Below are 17,674 nucleotides of genomic sequence, written 5' to 3' on the forward strand. Positions count from 1 at the left end.
AGGAAACACTTTTTTGATTATTCATAATGTTAATTAATATTCTGGGGAATATGTGTTCCAAAGAATGTATTTTGGGGAATTCTATCAATAAAAATTTTCCTACGTTCTTACTTTGCCTGAATTATTATCAAGAATAATTTCTCTGTAAGAAACACTGTGTTCATTCAACTATTCAGTTCAATTCAGTCACTCAAGTCATGTCTGACTCTTTGAGACCTCATGGATTACAGCACACCAGGCTTCCCTGTCCATCACCAACTCCAGGAGCTTACTCAAACTCAGGTCCATCAAGTTGGTGATGCCATCCAACCATCTCACCCTCTCATCATTCAACTATTACCAAGACTAATAGAAGAATAAATATCAACAGATATTTACCATTTTTTAAATAAGACTAGAAAAAATAAAACAGAAAATATAAAGTATTTCCTCATGTGTATTTTAGTATTTTATTTCAGGTGTAAGTATTGGGTTGGCCAAAAATGAGTTTGCATTTTTCCATAACATCTTACAGAAAAACTCAAACTTTTTGGCCAACTCAATATATGTTTATATTGACCTGCACATAAAATGTATTTTTCAATGTGGAATATTCCAGAAAAGTTGGGTTAAACAGGTTTTTTTACTGCAGGATTTTTGAGAACCTTTATTGAAATTTACAAGAGCATTTCTGGTTACAGAAACCTTTATTTTCCTGAAGCATCTCCAAGGACTAGTGCTCCTTGGAACACAATTTAGGAAATACTGACTTTTGGAAACCATGCACCTCCAAGCATCTTGAGGCACATTATACAAAATCAATGTTCAGGGACTTCCCTGGCAGACAAGTAGCTAAGATTTCACCTTACAATGCAAGGAATGTGGGTTTGATCCTTTTGGGGAGCTAAGATCCCACATGCCCTCATGGCCAAAAAGCCAAAACAAAACAGAAGCAATATTGTAACAACTTCAAGACAAAACATAAAACAGAAGCAATATTGTAACAAATTCAATAAAGACGTTAAAAATGATCCACACAAAAAGCAAAACAAAAAACTAAAAAACAGTGTTCAGTTCTTACCTCTCTCAGAATATCCACAGATTTCTCATTTTAATTGCTGGTTCTTCACCACTTGGTCAAACTTCCAGTAACTTTAATCTGACTAGCAAGAAGTTGTAATTAAGCACCTGTATTCCAATTCTGGCTCTACGACCCATTGGTTGTGTAGTTTATCAGCCTTGTAGTTTACAGGCCTTGCATTATTATTTAATCTCTTTCCCACATCTTCCTCAGATGATAAAAGAATAATGGGACTAGTTATGTAGGAAGGTTTGGGATTTGTTGTTTAGGATTAATGAGATAATATGCCTATTTAGTCCAGTGCCTGGCTTTCAGCATGACAGATACCTACTACAATCAGAATAGCACTATGATAGCAGGAGTTATGAAATTCAGTCAAAACTTAAGAAACTATTAAAAAACACTATGCTGCCACCTAGTGGCACTCTGATATAAAAATTAATGTTAGTTCCTGATAATATGGTATGAAGCAGTATAAAACTTAAAATGTTCTCTCAAGTTATATAGCACACTTCATAAATCAAGTAGAGAAATATAACTTTGAAAAATTCACTAACTAAGCCAAACCAACCCTGAAACCAGGTAGGATTATCATAAACAGTCAAATTGGCTAAAGAAATAACAGCAAAGAGAACTGTGAAGGCCTGCAGAATAAATTCCACCCACATAGTATTTGCTGATTTTCAGGTTGCAATATTTCAGCAATGGTTTTCCATTCAAGGTGCAAAACAAAAACAGTCACAGACATTTATAACCAACGAAAAATAGCAAATAATCAAAAATAAAGAATTTCATTAATCTAAAGGGAAGAGCCTCAGTGGAATCTTCACACTTTTTAAAGATCATTACAAATCTTTCTGGAGTTAAAAGAGTATAACAAAGAAATATATAATAATAAGTATATGGGTTTGGTTCAATATGAATTTATTAAGTAACTTCTACAATACAAGACCGAATGCTTTACAGAACAGATGGGGAATCTTAGCTCTTTCTTTCTAAACGAATTGCACTGGTTTTGTTTATTTGTTTGCTCTTCCTGGCCCCAGCTTGTGCCATGCAGGATCTTAGTTCCTCAACCAGGGATGGAACCCTTGCCTGCTACAGTGGAAGCCTGGAGTCTTAATCACTTGGACTACCAAGGAAGTCCCCTAAATGAACTAATTATAAAGGTCCCCATAAACGCTTTGAGAGACATCACTGTCCAAACGTAAAGCTAAGAGGAAGATTAAGACAATAACATGAGTTATTTAAACCCACAACTCAGCATCATCAAGATTAGGTCAGCCATTTCCTCAAGGAGACTCCATTTCAGTCAGCTTGTGCAAAGCACTTCAGAATAAAATTACCCTAAGAATAAAGAAAACCGGAGAAATTTTCCTCAAGAATGTTCGCACTTCAGTAACTGCTCACAGCCCTAGAAGAATTTTTGCACGATACTTCAAATATTCTGCAAAGTAACATCCACCAAAGAAAATTGAGGCTCATCATAGTCTGAAATGATACTCTCTTTGAGCATCAAACTCCTTCTAAATTTTTCACAAGAGTGACCAGCATGATTACAGATTCTAAAATGCAAACGAGATGTTTACAAACAAAACAACCCTAAAGCACGCGTATAGGATGGCTGCGGCTACCCTTCCCGATAACGCACACACAAGACCCACGTACTAACCTGCAGCCTCCACAACGTTTTCAGGAAAAGCCACGAGAAGCCCAAAGAGAGAGAGGTCCAACAGTGCGGGACCCTCCCAGGTCCGGCGGGTGGAAGATTCTAGACGCCACAACGCAAAAATCAGGGGCCCTGGGGGCAAGTCAAATACCCTGAGCAGCCAGAGATGCAGGTCAAACTCTTAAATGGACCTTAGACGAAAAGAATCGGGACTGCCTCGAAACAGTCACCCGCAAGCTATTGACCACTCCCAGTTACCTCAGGCGAAGGCCTGTATCGCCCCGCCGCCCCCATGCTTCCGGTTCGCCTTACAGTACTTCCGGTTTTTATTCCTCTGGATTCCCTAGTTGAATGTGGGTGGAGAACCTTGAGCACCTGGGGCAATACGGTTGTTTTTTTTGTTTGGTTGTTTTTAAGATAAAGCTCCTGGAAACTTATCTCTGGATGTTCCATGTTTTTCTTTGTTCCCTCTAAGTATTGGTTTACATATCCATTAAAAAAAAAAAATTTCCTGGGATCCTGTTTGTGTTTGTGAGAGTGAACGGGTTCACAACTGACAAGCATCCAACAGAATCAGCTTAGAAGGAGATTGACGAGTGGCAGCCGTGTGCGTGATGGTGCATGATCTCAAGTTTTCAGTCTGAGACCTCCTGAGAAGAGAAAAAAAATCTTTGAAAGGATAAAGTGAAACCTAATAGGAGCAATCAGTTCAGTTCAGTCGCTCAGTCGTGTCCGACTCTTTGCGACCCCATGAATCGCAGCACGCCGGGCCTCCTTGTCCATCACCAACTCCCGGAGTTCTCTCAGATTCACGTCCATCGAGTCAGTGATGCCATCTAGCCAATAGGAACTGCTAATGGGGACAGGAGGAAGAGGGAGCCCTCACTGATCTTTATGTACTTTTTATGTTTGATTCAGGTGAAAGTATTATCCATGCAAAAAATTAAATGTTTTTAAGTGAAATAATGAAGAGGTAATCACAACACCTATTCCAGCACCTAACTAATATAGAATACAATATATTTTAGGCCTCCTATCTATAGTTTTTGCTCTGTTATCAAAATCTGAAAGAAATGGTTCCTGTCCTCAAATTTTTAACCATATTTACAGGTAAAGGTCTATCTGGAACTCTCTTTTAACTCTCTCATTTCCTTCAGGTCTTTGCCCAAATGTCACCATTTTAGGGAGACCTTGCTTGACTACCCTAAATAAAACAGTAAAACCCATACATGTAGCCTACTACCCCTTTCCCTTGCTTTTTTTTTTTTTTTTAAATGTAAACAGTGCCCCTGAAATGAAAGTTTGTAATAGACTGCACTATTGGCTTCCCTACACAAGGTCTTGAGTTTCTTTGTTTTGTTGGTGGACCTGCAGGGCTAGCTTGTGGGATCTTAGTCCCCCCCATCAGGGGCACAGCAGTGAAAGCAGAGTCCTAAGCACTGGACTGCTGGAAATTCTGCCACCCACCTCTTGCTTTATACTCTGTAACACAATCACCAGCTAACATGGTATATTTGTCTATTGTCTATATCCTGAAACATAAGCTCCATATAGGCAGAGACTAATTTTACTTTTCAAAAAATATTTTAAACTAAAGTATAGTTGACCTATGATATTATATGTTACAGGTGTATAACAGTGATTCACAATTTTTAAAGGTTATACTCCATTTATGAAAGTCAAAGTGTTAATCACTCAGCCGTGTCAGAATCTTTGTGACCCCCATGGACCGTAGCCTGACAGGCTCCTCTGTCTATAGAGTTCTCCAGACAAGAATACTGGAGTGGATAGCCATTCCCTTCTCCAGGGAATCTTCCCAACCCAGGGATCAAACCCAGGTCTCCCCCTTTGCAGGGGGATTCTTTACCAGCTGAGCCACAAGGGATCTCCTTATAATTCAATGCAAATTTCTCAATGGTTGGTAAATACAAAATTTTAACTTGTCCCTAGAAGAAATATTTAAAATAACTTTTGGAAAATTTTTTACCACTTCTGCTTTTCTCAAATATTCTCTATAGACATCTGATTCAATGGAAAACAGCTGGTTTCAACTGAAGTGCCTATTTTAAAACAACAGTAGTTAATTGATTAAAATAAAGCATTCTTTATTAACAAGTAACAATTCAGTTCAGTTCAGTTCAGTTGCTCAGTCGTGTCCGACTCTTTGAAACCCCATGAATTGCAGCACGCCAGTCCTCCCTGTCCATCACCAACTCCTGGAGTTCACTCAAACTCACGTCCATCGAGTCAGTGATGCCATCCAGGCATCTCATCCTCTGTTGTCCCCTTCTCCTCCTGCCCTCAATCCCTCCCAACATCAGAGTCTTTTCCAATGAGTCAGCTCTTCGCATGACGTGGCCAAAGTACTGGAGTTTCAGCTGTAGCATCATTCCTTCCAAAGAACACCCAGGACTGATCTCCTTCAGAATGGACTGGTTGGACTCCTTGAGAGTCCAAGGGACTCTCAAGAGTCTTCTCCAACACCACTGTTCAAAAGCATCAATTCTTCAGTGCTCAGCTTTCTTTATAGTCCAATTCTCACATCCATACATGACCACTGGAAAAACCATAGCCTTGACTAGACAGACCTTTGTTGGCAAAGTGAAGTCTCTGCTTTTTAATATGCTACCTAGGTTGGTGATAACTTTTCTTCCAAGGAGTAAGCGTCTTTTAATTTCATGGCTGCAATCACCATCTACAGTGATTTTGGAGCTAGAATTAGGCAAATCCTTTGACCTAGTAATCTCAGTTTTGAGATAACATTCCAAGGAGAATAATCACATGGAGACAGGAGAAGGAAGAATAACAATTGTACAGAGGTGCTCATAGCAATGCTATTTATAGTAATGAAAATGTTGAAATACTCATTCTGAAATGTCAAATACTTCGAAAACGACATAGTATATTAATATATTCAAACTTTTAAAAAATAAGTATACTGTTTCAAAGCATAAAAATACAAGTAATCTCAAAGAACACAGCAACAGGTATGCTGATTAAAACTATAACTTTGAATTCTGAGAAGGATCAGAGAAAACTTTAGCACAATATAACATCAATTAAATTTATGGAATTAAATAATTTTTCTTTAATATCCTGGTAAATTCTAACACCTTATTCTTTTATGTTATAACTATGTAGACTTGCCTTAAGCGATAATTGAAATTTTCTTTTATATATAGCAAGAGAACCCATGAGATGACCATTCCTGTAGTCCCTCAAAGAATTGCAAGTCAAAATAAACTTGAGACTTTTTTTTAACTTTCTTTAATTTTTTAATTAAACTTTTTATTTTGTATTGGAGTATGGCCATCTAACAATGTTGTGATAGTTTCAGATGGACAGCAAAGGGATTCATCCATATACATGTACCCATTCTCCCCCAGACACCCCTCCCATCCAGGCTGCCACATAACATTGAGCAGGGTTCCCTGTGTTATACAGTAGGTCCTTGTTGGTTACCATTTTAAATATAGCATTGTGGACTTGTCCATCCCAAACTCCCTAAATATCCCTTCCCCTCATCCTTCCCCCCAGGCAACCATAAATTTATTCTCTAAATCTGTGAGTCTGTTTCTGTTTTATAAACAAGTTCACTTGTATCATGTCTTTTTAGATTCCAAATACAAGGATTCATACAATGTTTCTGCTTCTCTGACTTGCTTCCCTCAGTGTGACAATCTCTAGGTCTAATCCATGTTGCTGTGAATGACATTATTTCATTCTTTTTGATGGTTGAGTAATATTCCATTATATATATCTATCACATCTTCTTGAGATTTTTTTTAATTCCTATTATATTAGCAAATTTTTGGTAGTGTTTGACAGATCCATGCAGCATGTGGGATCTTAGTTCCCTGGCCAGGGATCAAACCCAGGCCCCTGGCAGTGGAAGCACAGAGTCTTAACCACTGGACTTCCAGGGAAGTCTCTATATTAGCAATTTTTGTGGTTGAATTGTAAGACCTGATGTCAGTGAAGTATATGACTTAATTGGTCATTCATATCTTTGATACCTTTATAAACCGCATGCCCTTTTTGGAAAGCAATATGGTAATACACAGAAGAGCTATGAAAATAATTTTTTTTCTCTCACTCGAGAATTTATAGTAAAGAAAAAAAATGCGGGAAAAATATGCATGCAATGCTATTTATTGCAGCATTATCTGTAAAAGTATGAAATTGAAAATAATCTGAAACCCAAGAACAATATGAAAAGGCAAAATGATAGGATACTGAAAGAGGAACTCCCCAGGTCAGTAGGTACCCAATATGCCACTAGAGATCAGTGGAGAAAGAACTCCAGAAAGAATGAAGGGATGGAGCCAAAGCAAAAATAATACCCAGTTGTGGATGTGACTGGTGATAGAAGCAAGGTCCAATGCTATAAAGAGCAATATTGCATAGGAACCTGGAATGTCAGGTCCATGAATCAAGCAAGGTAAATTGGAAGTGGTCAAAAGGAGATGACAAGAGTGAATGTCAACATTCTAGGAATCAGCGAACTAAAATGGACTGGAATGGGTGAATTTAACTCAGATGACCATTATAGCTACTACTGCAGGCAGGAATCCCTAACAAGAAATGGAGTAGCCATCACGGTCAACAAAAGGGTCTGAAATGCAGTCATTGGATGCAATCTCAAAAACGACAGAATGATCTCTGTTCGTTTCCAAGGCAAACCATTCAATATCACAGTAATCCAAGTCTATGCCCCAACCAGTAATGCTGAATAAGCTGAAGTTGAATGGGTCTATGAAGACCTACAAGACCTTTTAGAACTAACACCCCAAAAAAATATCATTTTCATTATAGGGGACTGGAATGCAAAAGTCAAGAAACACCTGGAGTAACAGGCAAACTTGGCCTTGGAATACGGAATGAAGCAGGGCAAAGACTAATAGAGTTTTGCCAAGAAAATGCACTGGTCATAGCAAACACCCTCTTCCAACAACACTAGAGAAGACTCTACACATGGACATCACCAGATAGTCAACACCGAAATCAGATTGATTATATTCTTTGCAGCCAAAGATGGAGAAACTCTATACAGTCAATAAAAACAAGACCGGGAGCTGACTGTGGCTCAGATCATGAACTCCTTATTGCCAAATTCAGACTTAAATTGAAGAAAGTAGGGAAAACCACTAGACCGTTCAGGTATGACCTAAATCAAATCCCTTATGATTATACAGTGGAAGTGAGAAATAGATTTAAGGGACTAGTTCTGATAGATAGAGTGCCTGATGGAATGAGGTTTGTGACATTGTACAGGAGACAGGGATCAAGATCATCCCCATGGAAAAGAAATGCAAAAAAGCAAAATGGCTGTCTTGAGGAGGCCTTCCTTACAAATAGCTGTGAAAAGAAGAGAAGCAAAAAGCAAAGGAGAAAAGGAAACATATAAGCATCTGAATGCAGAGTTCCAAAGAATAGCAAGAACAGGTAAGAAAGCTTTCTTCAGTGATCAGTGCAAAGAAATTGAGGAAAAGAACAGAATGGGAAAGACTATCTCTTCAAGAAAATTAGAGATTCCAAGGGAACATTTCATGCAAAGATGGGCTCGATAAAGGACAGAAATGGTATGGACCTAACAGAAGCAGGTGGCAAGAATACACAGAAGAACTGTACAAAAAAGATCTTCACGACCCAGATAATCACGATGGTGTGATCACTTACCTAGAGCCAGACATCCTGGAATGTGAAGTCAAGTGGGCCTTAGAAAGCATCACTACAAACAAAGGTAGTGGAGGTGATGGAATTCCAGTTGAGCTGTTTCAAATCCTGAAAGATGATGCTGTGAAAGTGATGCACTCAATATGCCAGCAAATTTGGAAAACTCAGCAGTGGCCACAGGACTGGAAAAGGTCAATTTTCATTCCAATCCCAAAGAAAGGCAATGCCAAAGAATGCTCAAACTACCACACAATTGCACTCATCTCACATGCTAGTAAAGTAATGCTTAAAATTCTCCAAGCCAGGCTTCAGCAACATATGAACTGTGAACTTCCAGATGTTCAAGCTGGTTTTAGAAAAGGCAGAGGAACCAGAGATAAAATTGCTAACATCCACTGGATCATGGAAAAAGCAAGAGAGTTCCAGAAAAACATCTATTTCTGCTTTATTGACTATGCCAAAGCCTTTGACTGTGTGAATCACAATAAACTGTGGAAAATTCTGAAAGAGAGGGGAACACCAGACCACCTGACCTGCCTCTTAAGAAACCTATATGCAGGTCAGGAAGCAACAGTTAGAACTGGACATGGAACAACAGACTGGTTCCAAATACGAAAGAGAGTACATCAAGGCTGTACATTGTCACCCTGCTTATTTAACTTATATGCAGAGTACATCTTGAGAAACGCTCAGCTGGAAGAAGCACAAGGTGGAATCAAGATTGCCGGGAGAAATATCAGTCACCTCAGATAAGCAGATGACACCACCCTTATGGCAGAAAGTGAAGAGGAACTAAAAGGCCTCTTGATGAAAGTGAAAGAGGAGAGTGAAAAAGTTGGCTTAAAGCTCAACATTCAGAAAACGAAGATCATGGCATCTGGTCCCATCACTTCATGGCAAATAGATGGGGAAACAGTGTCAGACTTTATTTTTTTGGGCTCCAAAATCACTGCAGATGGTGACTGCAGCCATGAAATTAAAAGACGCTTACTCCTTGGAAGAAAAGTTATCACCAACCTAGATAGTATGTTGAAAAGCAGAGACATTACTTTGCCAACAAAGGTCCATCTAGTCAAGGCTACGGTTTTTCCTATGGTCACGTATGGATGTGAGAGTTGGACTATAAAGAAAGCTGAGCACCAAAGAATTGATGCTTCTGAACTGTGGTGCTGGAGAAGACTCTTGAGAGTCCCTTGGACTGCAAGGAGATCCAACCAGTCCATTCTGAAGGATATCAGCCCTGGGATTTCTTTGGAAGGAATGATGCTACAGCTGAAACTCCAGTACTCTGGCCACGTCATGTGAAGAGCTGACTCTTTGGAAAAGACCCTGATGCTGGGAGGGATTGGGAGCAGGAGGAGAAGGGGACGACAGAGGATGAGATGCCTGGATGGCATCACCGACTCAATAGACTTGAGTTTGAGTGAACTCCAGGAGTTGGTGATGGACAGGGAGGCCTGGTGTGCAGCAATTCATGGGGTCGCAAAGAGTCGGACACGACTAAGTGACTGAACTGAACTGAACTGAAACTGATATTTTGAAGATTACACAAAAAATAATAAGGAAAATGTGAGGGGGAAAAAAACCCTTTCTATTATAATCGTAACATTTTTATTGTATATAACTATTTACCATGGTAGTGGTGGTTTAGTCACTAAGTCATGTCCGACTCTTGTGACCCCATGGACTGTAGCCTGCCAGGCTCCTCTGTCCATGGGATTCTCCTGGTAGAATACTGAAGTGGGTTGCCATTTCCTTCTCCAGGGGAGCTTCCCAATCCACAGATCGAACCCAGGTCTCCTGCATTGCGGGCAGACTCTTTAACCTCTGAGCCACCAGGGAAGCCCCCTCTCCCTCCCCAGTACCTTGCCACAACTCCAAGTTCCCTTAGCTCTTACATATGCTGTTCTCTCTACTTTAACTATTATCCTACCTGCCGAAAATCACCTTCTCATTCTTTAAATTCCTGCTCACAAGTTGCCCCTTTGAAATTTCATCAACTCTTTATTCTTACCTAAGCAAAATTAATCATTCCCTCCTTTGTATAATCACTGGATTCTACATATGTTTATTGTAATGTTTCTCACACTGTACTGCAATTATTTGCACTTTCTCCAGAAAGACTGTGAACTCTTTCAGGACAGGGACTCTGGTCATACTTACATTTAAATCTCCAAAGGCTAGCACAGTGGATGGCACATATCTAGTGGTTAAGAGCAGATGGCTTGATACAAATTCCGACTCTGTCATTTACTAGCTGATGACCATGGGCATGGTATTCAATCTCTTTGTGCCACAACATCCACATCAGTAAATGGGAATAATAGTAGTATCCAACTATAAGATATAAATACGATAGGTAAGGTACATAAAGAGCCCAGTACTGTGCCTGGCAGGTAGTGAGCACTCATACTTGATAACTGTTATTATTATGCCTATTATTTATAAGAACTCAATAAGTATTAAATGATTAAGTGAATTAATGAATGAGTGAGATAAATGTTAAGTGGCTATCAGGCATTTAAATCCAAGCCCAGTTGATGGGAAATTCTTTCTTCTGCACTCTCTTTTTTTTTCCTTTTAGCTCTCTGTCCTCATTTCATCCTCTCAATCTGATGTAACTTTACATATGCTTTTGAACGTGGTGCTGGAGAACACTCTTGAGAGATTCTTAGACTGCAAGGAGATCAAACCAGTCAATCCTAAAGGAAATTAACCCTGAATATTCATTGGAAGGACTGATGCTGAAACTAAAACTCCAGTACTTTTGCCACCTGATGCAAAGAGCTGACTCACTGGAAAAGACCCTGCTGCTGGAAAAGATCAAAGGCAGGAGGATAAGGGGGCAACAGAGGATGAGATGGTTGGATGGCATCATCAATTCAATGGACATGAGTTTGAGCAAACTCCAGGAGATGGTGAAAGACAGGAAAGCCTGGCATGCTGCAGTCTGTGGGGTTGCAAAGGGTCAGATATAACTTAGCCACTGCAAAACAACAACAAATTTTACATATATGCAAAGTAAGAAATTTCCTCACTACAGAATGTGTTCATTTATGAATAAACTATAGATCTTTATTATAATGTAGAATCACTTTTACACTTGACACAGATTAAGGCTTCAGAATGTCTTAATCCAACCTTAACCATAATTGCCAGGATGAGAGTGTGTCATTTTTACTTGGTGTCTAAAGGGAGTAAGCATATTTACATGTCTCCCAAACTAGGTTTTCTACAATCACAGTTTTCATATCCTATATTAATAGGCCTGGAGCTACTTAGAGTTTGTCATGAATAAGCACAGTGACTCCCTAGGAGAATAATAGGAGATAATACGTACATTGAAGAAAAATGTTATATGCACAAAGTAAATGAACAGGTTCTATAGCTTATATAAATGCTACAGTGAAAACAAGTGCTTATAACTTGTTAGTCACAGCACTTACCACATTTCATCATAGTTATTTGTTTCCATGTTTGTGGGCAGAGATTGTATCTTACTCATCTTTGTATCTGCAGCCTCAGCACAGTGTTCAGCACATGATAGACATTTAATATATATTTATGAATATATACTTAAATTTAAAGTAAAAATTGCACATAACAAAGAATTTCATGTTGTCATAAATTGTAGTCAAAAATCTCTCTTAAATTCTGTACCTATTGCGTTTTCACTCTGGTATTTCGCTTTGACATATATAACAATGTAACATATCAATTAACTATTGAATTTTAGATGGCAATATCAGGGCAACAGATTAATCAACTACAAAACATTTACTATATGTACTACATACACTATGGGAGAGGTTTTATTGTGAGCTTATAATTTGGTGGGAGGTTTTTTGGACTTATGATTAGTTGACTTCATTTAACCTTATGTAGTATATATATACTACATAGGAGAACAAATCAAAACTTCCTTGGGAATTCCCTGTTGGTATAGTGGTTAGGACTCTGCACTTTCACTGCCAAGAGCCCAGGTTCAATCCCTGGTTGGTGAACTAGGGAAACTAAGATCTCACAACATGCTTGCCCTGCCCCCCAAAATACCTCATATCATAAAATTTGCATTAAACATATTCTTCCTAAGACTTTTTTCTCCCTAATATACTGAGTTTTTCTTTTAACGTCCAATCCAAATCTTAATGAAAAGGAATGAGACAAACCCAGCAAGTTTATGAAATTTATCTCACTTGCCCCCTCAACCAGATACTCTTTCTGACCCCTTTACTTATGCCATTGCTGGAGCATTATTCTCCTAGTTAATCAAGATAAAGACTTCACAGTAACAGTATTCCTGTCTTTTCCTTTCTCTTATTCCTTTCCTCCCAGTTTTAGGACTTACTGATGGACTTTGCCTAGGGCTTCAAATGCTGGGTATTACCCTGTTCAACAGGTCAAATATTTTCCTGGAAATAGTGTGAATGCACTGCTCTGAATCTTCAACATTCTCTTTCTTCTTCTTTCTTTTTTTACTAGATTAAAAATTTAGTTTATAACCTCGAAACAAAGATTTACTTAAGCCCTGTCTATATAGTTTTGATCAATGACGCTGAGATATTCCTCACTGAGTAATAACATTGAAACAAAATAGAGACTCACTTATGCTGCAGTATATAATGGAATGTTCAACAACCACCCCCTTCTTCCTCCAAAATTAGTTGTAGAACACAGATTAAAACACCCACCTGTCTGACTGAAACTGTGAGATAAAGAAAAGGATGCAAAGAGAAATTCACCTGGAAGACAGTGATTTTATCCTTGCAGTCCTTGATTTACTAACTCAAACGCACTGAATTTTATATCTCAAAGAAAGCACTTCATCATTCAACCCGAGCAGCAAACCTTTCCCAATACTCTGTCTCAAACTTAAAGTGATAAAGAAGGCAATAACCCAGGTAATTAATTCAGTTTCCTCTTTGATTCTCTTCAATAGCTAATACAGACATATATTTAACATCTTATTTTGTTCTGTTCATGTTAATGCTATTTAAAATTTTATATGTTGTTCATAAATTTGTAATACAATTTATATACCTAAAGTCTGCTTACAAACTTTTAAGGACACAGACTTCTTTCATTTCAATCACAGTAAATCCCACTGACATTAATAAGAATTCCACGTAAGTAGGGAAAAGATGAAAGAGCTCTTAAAACTTATCCTGCTATAAAATATACTAAAATGCTTGTTGGGCTCCTTTATTCACAGAGTTCAGTAACTACAAAACTGTATCTGAAATGTGGATCTAAGTTAAACAAAGATATAAAACACAAGGCTAAATTGAGGTAATTTTCTGAAGATCATATTTATCTAATAAATTCATATTCGAACCAAATGTGACTTGAAACATCCCTGTTAAGTCAGTTAAAAGCAATTTTGCAAGATCAAGTAAGAGAGACCTGGGCCAGTCCTGGGAAAAACTATGGTATTATTTTTTTAAATTATTTTCTACATCATTTTGCCTTTCCCCTGTCTCTTAGCCAGCCCTCTTAGCCAGCAGAGCTCCTCTGTGGAGACTTGGAGCTTAGCACTAGTATAAGATCCAGAGTTACATTCAAGTATTGTTATGGTAAAGAATTTTTAAGTCAGAAGGAAATAAAATTTTCAATTCCTACTCCAATTCTGAAACTTGAATAACCAGAAGGGCAAAAAATTCAGACTTAAATCACAAACAGGCTAACAATAATTCCAAATTAATGATTAATTTTTTTGCCTATTCAGGGTGTAAGACTCATTTTGGAAAGTCCTCTTTTCTTGTTATGAAGTAGCAAAGTCATTGGACCTGAGATAATAGTAGTGTTCACTCACATCACCCTATGTGAGTTAATATGTATAAATGTGTGTATAATCTATACTCTAAGTAGGAAACCAGTTAAAGGAGGCTAAAAACGCGAGTTTATTTTGGTTACTTATTACTGTTATTTATGACAAGCCCAAATGGCTTAAAACAACATTTTGATTCCTATTGGTTTGTATTAACATAGAGGAGAAACAAGGAAAAGCATGAAGAAAAAAGCTAATCTTCCCAAGTAGACTTCGTCCAGACAGTTAGCTTCCCTCCCCAGGTACAAATTACAGAGCTGGCCATAAAAGTAGACGGTCAGGGTATCTTCCTGACAATGGAGCCAGGGTAATGAGAGAAAGAAGGTTGGCACAATAGAGAATTCTGATTTGGTAGGTCTAATGTGGGGCCCCAGGCAGGAAAAATTTGAAAGGACCTCCTTTTGATTCTAGTACTAACTTCTCGCTCATAATCCTTGTTGATATGCAAATAAAAATCTCCAGAACTACAAAAACATTCTGAAATTCAAAAGTAAGATGCTACCTGGGAAAATCGTCAACAAACTTCATTTATAAAGGGCCAAATAGTAAATATCTTAGCTTCTGCAGGCCAAACACTCTGTGACAACTGAACAATTGTATTGTAGCAGGAAAGTTATCTTAGACTTCATAATACAACAGCAGCCATGGACACGATGTAAACAGAGGGGCATGGATGTATTACAATAAAACTGTTTCCAAAAGCAGGCAGCTGAGAGCTGTAGTTTAATCACTCCTGACCTAAGTAATCAGAGGAATGGTTCTCTCTAAAATAAATTCAATATGAAAACAAAAAAAGTTTAGAAAAATTTCTGATTCCTTTTCTCAATAAAATTGAAGAAAAGATTGCATCTGTGAGAAAAAATAATCATTCACAAAAATGAAACACTTTGAAAACAGGAAAGATTGGATTTAAAATTGCATTGAAGGCAGCAAACAACAAAGTTAGAAGCAGAATTAGTAAAACAGGAGGCAAACGTAGAAACTTGTCCAGAATAAAGAGACAAACAATAAAAGAAGGAAAAATATAATAGGTTTAGGGGAGTGAAAGAAGCAGGCATTGGTTAAGAATTCCTAAAAGGGAGGGTAACATATGCAAAAGAAGGAATAATCAATTAAATGAAAAAAGAAATGTTCTGAGTCGATAATTTAGCATGAGTGGGAGTAAAGGACACATCAGATGAAACAAGAAAGCCATATGTTGGTAATTGTTGAAACCAAATGATGACTACTACTTTTCTTTCTATATTTGTAAGATGTGGACCAGTTTTTTCCTATCTATATAATGTTAAAGTAAACAGATGAGGCCCAGGCTGGAGCTACTCATGGTAAGCCCCATGTCAGCAAACCAAAACTTAACTACACTTCTATGCTTGGTTCTCCTAGGAAAAGAAGTCCTAGGTCAACCAATCAGTGCTTGCCTGCTCAGCATAAGTTACCCGACCTGCTCCAATATGCTCTTTCACTTCACACAGAAACCCTGCTCTAACCAATCAGCAAACACCCAGTACAACTTCCTTGTCCCTGCTCACTTTGGTCTATAAAAATCTCTAACCTTGATGCTGTGAAAGACTGAGGGCAGGAGAAGAAGGGGGCGACAGAGGCTGAGATGGTTGGATGGCATCACTGGCTCAATGGACACGAGTTTGAGCAAACTCAGGGAGACAGTGAAGGGCAGGGAAGCCTGGCATACTGCAGGCCATGGGGTCATAAAGACTCGGACATGACTGAGCAACTGAAGAACCATCTTCTGCAGTTCTTCAGAGTACCTGTCTGCCTGCTAGTTTAAATGCTGCCCAATTCATGAATAGTTGAATAAAAGCCTACCAAATCAGTAATCACTGGGGCTTCTGGTGGCTCAGATGGTAAAGAAGCTGCCCACAATGTGAGAGATCTGGGTTCAAACCCAGGGTTGGGAAGATGCCCTGGAGGAAGAAATAGCAACCCACTCCAGTATTCTTGCCTAGGAAATCCCATGGATAGAGAAGCCTGGCTGGGTACAGCCCACGGGATCATAAAGATTCAGGTCACAGAGAATCAGACACAATTGAGCAACTAACACTTTCACAAATCAGTAAATTGTGTGTGGATATGTTTAACAGTAAATTTCCATTTGAAAAAACATGATTTTAAGTTCTTATGGGTTTTTCTTAAGTTCAGTTCAGTTCAGTCGCTCAGTAGTGTCCAACTCTTTGCAATCCCATGAATCACAGCATGCCAGGCCTCCCTGTCCATCACCAATTCCCGGAATTCACCCAAATTCATGTGCATCAAGTCAGTGATGCCATCCAGCCATCTCATCCTCTGTTGTCCCCTTCTCCTCCTGCCCCCAATCCCTCCCAGCATCAGGGTCTTTTCCAATGAGTCAACCCTTCGCATGAGGTGGCCAAAGTATTGGAGTTTCAGCCTCAGCATCAGTCTTTCCAAAGAACACCCAGGACTGATCTCCTTTAGAATGGACTGGTTGGATCTCCTTGCAGCCCAAGGGACTCTCAAGAGTCTTCTCCAACACCACAGTTCAAAAGTATCAATTCTTCGGCGCTCAGCTTTCTTCACAGTCCAACTTTCACACGCATACATGACCACTGGAAAAACCATAGCCTTGACTAGACAGACCTTTGTTGGCAAAGTAATATCTCTGCTTTTTAGTATGCCGTCTAGGTTGGTCATAACTTTCCTTCCAAGGAGTAAGTGTCTTTTAATTTCATGGCTGCAATCACCATCTGCAGTGATTTTGGAGCCCCCCAAAATGAAGTCTGCCACTGTTTCCACTGTTTCCCCATCTATTTCCCATGAAGTGATGGAACTGGATGCCATGATCTTCATTTTCTGGATGTTGAGCTTTAAGCCAACTTTTTCACTCTCCTCTTTCACTTTCATCAAGAGGTTCTTTAGTTCCTCCTTACTTTCTGCCATAAGGGTATAAAATAATAAATGTTAATTTTTTTAATGTCAAAATAAAGCACAAGGAAATCAAACTTATTTCCCACTACACTTTTCAGTATTTTCTAGTACATTTTTCTACTCACAAATGTCTATAAAATTGAGAATATTTTACATATTCTTCTTTGTATTTGCTAGACTTCGATTCATATGTAGAGAACACTTTAAATTTAATGCAAAACTTAAACATCCTAAATATACAGGACAATTCATTGATTAAAATATGAAGCCTTCAGTAGCAGTTAGATTAAGGAAATCTGTGTTCTTGTGTGCAAGTAACTGAAATCAACTATGACTAACATAAGAAGAAGAGGAGTTAATGTTAGAAGAGTATTGGGCAGCTCACAAAACTATTGAGAACCCTGGTGGAGAAGATTCAGAAAATGGGCTGAAGCCAAGGAAGCTTGATCATCAGGAGCCACAACCCAGACAATATCAGAGGAATGGTCTGGCTTGGAGGCTGGCTGAGGTCACACCACAGGATATGATTGACATCAGATAT

This window comes from Budorcas taxicolor, chromosome 15 (genome assembly GCF_023091745.1).
Source record: "Budorcas taxicolor isolate Tak-1 chromosome 15, Takin1.1, whole genome shotgun sequence".
Lineage (NCBI taxonomy): Eukaryota > Metazoa > Chordata > Mammalia > Artiodactyla > Bovidae > Budorcas > Budorcas taxicolor.